This window comes from Babylonia areolata, chromosome 2, assembly GCF_041734735.1.
Source record: "Babylonia areolata isolate BAREFJ2019XMU chromosome 2, ASM4173473v1, whole genome shotgun sequence".
Lineage (NCBI taxonomy): Eukaryota > Metazoa > Mollusca > Gastropoda > Neogastropoda > Buccinidae > Babylonia > Babylonia areolata.
The window spans coordinates 39,624,133-39,629,132 of NC_134877.1; the positions used below are offsets into that span (position 1 = coordinate 39,624,133).

The 5,000-nt window shown below is 44.9% G+C and overlaps 1 protein-coding gene across 1 annotated transcript in view; it reads left to right on the forward strand.

Annotated features, from left to right (window-relative positions):
- LOC143279441 (uncharacterized) overlaps window positions 1-5,000 on the forward strand; it is a 198,397-nt gene that overhangs the window by 169,625 nt on the left and 23,772 nt on the right. The gene's annotated exons all lie outside the window — the stretch shown is intronic.

The window sequence follows — 5,000 nt, forward strand, 5'->3', positions numbered from 1 at the left end:
ACTGTGCCATCCCTGCATCTGTGCCCCAGTTCGAACCTCCCTCTCCCCCTCCCCCCCCTCACTCTCACTCACTCACACACACACACACACACACACACATATTACCCGGCCAGATTGATGCAGTTAAAGTTATGAACCTGACGGCGCATGCGTCGTATTCGGGAAGCGCGGGTCGACAAATCTGGCCTGGGTGGAAGCCGCCAATAAAATACATGTGGCTGGGGGAGAGGCTGGAAGAAGGAAGAGAGGGGGTTGGAGAGTGAGGGGGCGGGGGGGGGGGAGGGCTGAGGGAAGGCCGGAGGGGCTTGGGAGGGGGGGAGGGGGGATGGCTGGAGCATGGGGTGAGAGAGAAATGGTGGTGGGGGGGGGGGGGGGGGGAACACACTGACGTCATCCAATTGGTAGAGTGCCGGCTTACGGAGTTGGAGATGTGTGAGTGTATCTTGTCTGTCTGTCTGTCTGTCCGCCTGTGTGTGTGTGTGTGTGTGTGTGTGTGTGTGTGTGTGTGTCTGTGTCTGTGTCTGTGTCTTTATATCTCTCTATGTCTCTGCCTCTGTCTCTCTTTCTGTGTCTCTGTCTCTCTCTGTCTCTCCTTCTCTAAGTCTGTCTGTCTATCTGTCTGTCTGTCTGTCTGTCTCTCTCTCTCTCTCTCTCTTTCTCTTTCTTTCTATATTTATCTGTCATTCCTTACAGCTCCGTACATCAAGGTTTTGTATCAACAAGTATAAGACAGTGCTGCCTCACAAGCAAGTTTTTCCCCCTACAAAATGTACCCATTGTGAATCCATCTGTCGAAACATACATAATTATAGTCTGTGATGGTAATGGAAGTTAACACTCATCAGACTGTCATTTATCGGTGTTCAAAAACAATCACTTCATGACGATTCTTTGTTCCAAAATGTTATTTTGTTGTTGTTGGTGGTGGTGGTGGTGGTGGTGTTTTTACTTGTCTGTAAATTGCCCTTTACTCTTTGACTTGGGGTGTGTTATGATAGTTGTTGATATTAGAATATTCCCATGGGCATATTACATGAAGTTGCATCTCTTGTAGAAATATGTGTTTTCTTCCAGAGGGATGTAAAACATTCCGACCATCATTTACGTGCCCCATTTGTTCCAGCCAGCCAACCCCCTTTCCCTGTACCTCCTTCTGCCATGCTTTTTCCTCCTCCTCCTCCTCCTCTTCTTCTTCTTCTTCTTCGTCGTCGTCGTCATCGTCTCCTCCTCCTCCCCCTCCTACTACTCTTTCTTCTTCTTCGTCATGATCGTCGTCGTTATCGTCTCCTCCTCCTTCTCTTTCTTCTTCTTCTTCTTCGTCGTCGTCGTCGTTATCGTCTCCTCCTCTTTCTCCTCCTTCTCTTTCTTCTTCTTCTTCTTCTTCGTCGTCGTTATCGTCTCCTCCTCCTTCTCTTTCTTCTTCTTCTTCTTCGTCGTCGTCGTTATCGTCTCCTCCTCCTTCTCTTTCTTTTTCTTCTTCTTCTTCATCGTCGTCGTTATCGTCTCCTCCTCCTTCTCTTTCTTTTTCTTCTTCTTCTTCGTCGTCGTCGTTATCGTCTCCTCCTCCTTCTCTTTCTTCTTCTTCTTCTTCTTCGTCGTCGTCGTTATCGTCTGCTCCTCCTTCTCTTTCTTCTTCTTCTTCGTCGTCGTCGTTATCGTCTCCTCCTCCTTCTCTTTCTTTTTCTTCTTCTTCTTCATCGTCGTCGTTATCGTCTCCTCCTCCTTCTCTTTCTTCTTCTTCTTCTTCTTCTTCGTCGTCGTCGTCGTCGTTATCGTCTCCTCCTCCTTCTCTTTCTTCTTCTTCTTCGTCGTCGTCGTTATCGTCTCCTCCTCCTTCTCTTTCTTCTTCTTCTTCTTCGTCGTCGTCATCTTAGTTTTCGTCTCCTCCTCCTCTTCCTCCTCCTCCTCTTCCTTCTCCTTCATTTCCTCCTCCTCTCCCTCCTCCTTCTCCTTCTTCTGACACCATCCTCGTTCTACTTTTCAGATTTTTTTTTTTTTTTTTCATTCTCCTTGTCCACCCCCACCCCCTTCTCTTTCATGTTCTCCTCAATCATTCAGGAAGGGACAGCACCGAGCAAACGCCGCTCTTCGTGCGGAGAGATTGAGAATGTTCGTTCAAGAAGGATGTGTAGACATTCCGTGATGCGTTTCTCCTCATCAATATCCATTGTCTTCTTTTTTCTCTCCTTTCTCTCCGAGCTTCTAGTTGTTGTCTTTTTCTTTTTTTTTCTTTTTGTTCCCGAGAACTGCTGTCATTCGTCAGCTCCCCCAGCCTGATAAAAGAAAGTGGAAGAAAAACAACAGCAGCAGCAGTGCGAGATCCTTCTGACGACATTTGTCGTTAAAGAGCTAAGGTTAGAACTGTTTGAAGCAAGTGTTCTGTTGTAATGCTGCCAGAACCGAAAGGGCAAAGGCCGGGCGGCACAATGCCATGTGCTAGCGAGGAGCGACACAGAAGACATTCATTTCATCTTTGGGGGAGGGGGGAGGGGGTGTGGGGGGTGGGTGGGAGGGGGTGATCTTGACAATTCGATTCTATTGTGGAAAACTTGTGGTCCGGCACAATGTTTTAGCACAAAGTACTGGTGTTTTATCTTCATAAATGTCTAGCGTTACTTCTTTGTAGATGGTGCTTATCAGCATGTTCTTTGAAAGTCTTCCACTTTTATCTACGTTTGGATTTGTCCGAACGCAGTGACGTCTCCTTGAGCTACTGAAACTGAAACGGAATCTACGTGGTTTCCGAGCATACTGCAATGTAGGAGAATCCATTTGTGTTCAACTGTGTTCTTGTGTGTGGGAAAGAAGACGTGTTCAAATGTTTTATTCACATATGTCTGTGCTGTGTGATATGGAGGTGTTTGTAAACGCTTCATTCATTCTCTGTGTGAGAAAACGTTGGTGAAAGATGTGAGGGATTTCAAAGACCAGGCAAAGCATATTTATTTCTGGAAATCCCATGGCGGTACATGAAAATGTTACACATTTCATGTTATCGAGACACCACATGAAACGCATTTGACAGTGAGCGCACAATCAAGTACAGCGGCCATCCCAAATAATCAGTTAATAGATATGTTTTATACACTCTGAGGAGGGAAAAAACAACGACGACAACAAATCAAAAACAAAGAAACAACAACAACAACAAAACAAAAATGCCAATACCAGAATCATCAATACTCTATGATGGGCAAAAACGACAACGACAAAAAAACGGAACAGCAAAACAAACAAAAAACCGCCAATACTAGAATCGTTAATACATTAAAAGAGGCAATCAATAGGCCGGTTTTATACACTTCATAATATTATTTGCTTAGTTACACAGACATGTGTCTTGAAAACCTGTTGGTCATTAGAAATGAGCCATGTTAAGGCTGTATAACGTGAACTAGATATCGGGCAAAAATGGAGTAAACTGTCAAAACTGTGTCAACAGAGAAATCCGGAACAGTAAAAGAAAAGCAGTAGAATATTCCGCCAGTATTAGAACCTAACTCCAACTACTGCATTCAAACTAGGATTGCATCTAGGGAGCGCTATGTAAGCTATGTATGGTATGTCTAGAATAGAGAAAAAGATGGCATAAAAGAAAAGAAATGAAAAAAAAAAATGAAACGAAATAAAGGCAAAAAGAAATGGAAAGAATTAATGTCAGAATAGGAGGGAGGGGGGGAGGTTGATGGGGGGGAGGGGGGGGGGTAAAATAAAGAAAAATAAAATAAACGCCACGGGTCAAGTGTGGCGTGGGGGGTGGGGGTGGGGGTAGAGGGCGTGGGGGGCACGTGGGGGACGGGGGGGGATTTCTTGCTGCCACGTACAAAGACCAGTGGCGGCGATCAATGGTTTCTGTGCGGTACCCACAGCCTAAATGATCACTTCAGCTTCCCTCCGGTGATTATCATAGCACCACGCGGTCGTGTTTATCGGGTGGGAAAGGAAAGGCCGTTCTCACTTGGTCCGTCCTGATATATGCCCTTCTCAGTCTCACAGGGATACACTGTTCGGTGCACACATGAGAGAACTGAGTGAGGTATGTACGTCGAGCACTGCTAAACCAAGCGTCAGTCAGAACAAAACTTGTGAACAAACGTTGTCGACGTAGGTACGTATACATTGTTGTCAATTTTTTTTTTCCTGGCGTTTATTCGAGATGCGCTGAAGCTTTGAGCTTGAGTGTAAAAGTAACAGTAACAGTATTAATATTAGCAACAATAACAATTACTGTGATGGTGGTAATAACAATTACTGTGATGGTGGTGCTAAAAAGAATCGTTGATTTTTCTTCTTTTTTTATCAACAAAAAGTAGAACGGGAAATTTTACACGGGCTGAAGGAGCGAAAAATGTCAGAAAGACAGCATTTAAAACCAGCGGCAACCCAGGGTAGAACCCTCAAAGCCAGATCAGGCAGCGGCCGTTTCTTTTCTTTTTTTTCTTCTTTTTTTAACAGCAGATGTGAAGTAGCATATATGGATCAGTCTGCACGCTTTGACACTACCTTGAAACTGAAACTGAATTACAACCAACGACAGTGAAGATTGAAGAGAATTTGTAAATATATCTATCTGTTCATCCGTCTGTTTTTCTATACATGTCTGTCCTGTTTCCCTCTCTTTCCTTCTCCATATAATCTCTCTCTCTCTCGTTATGTATGTATATATATATACACATATACATATACAGTGTGTGTGTGTGTGTGTGTGTGTGTGTGTGTGTGTGTGTGTGTGTGTGTGTGCATGCGTTGCATGGGCAGGCGAGCGGATGTGTGAATATCTGTCTATGCGATTCGACCAGTTGCTCTTCCATTCACATGTTGGGGTGCCTGGGATGGGGTTGCATCAATGAAACCGGTGAATGATGCCGAGCGCAGAAATCGATTAGCGTCCATATGAAATACGATGCTGCCGCACAGTTACATTTTCTCGCACTATTTCAGCAGGTGCCTGTGTTTCTGTGTGTTTTGTGCGTCTCTCTCTCTCTCTCTCTCGCTCTCTC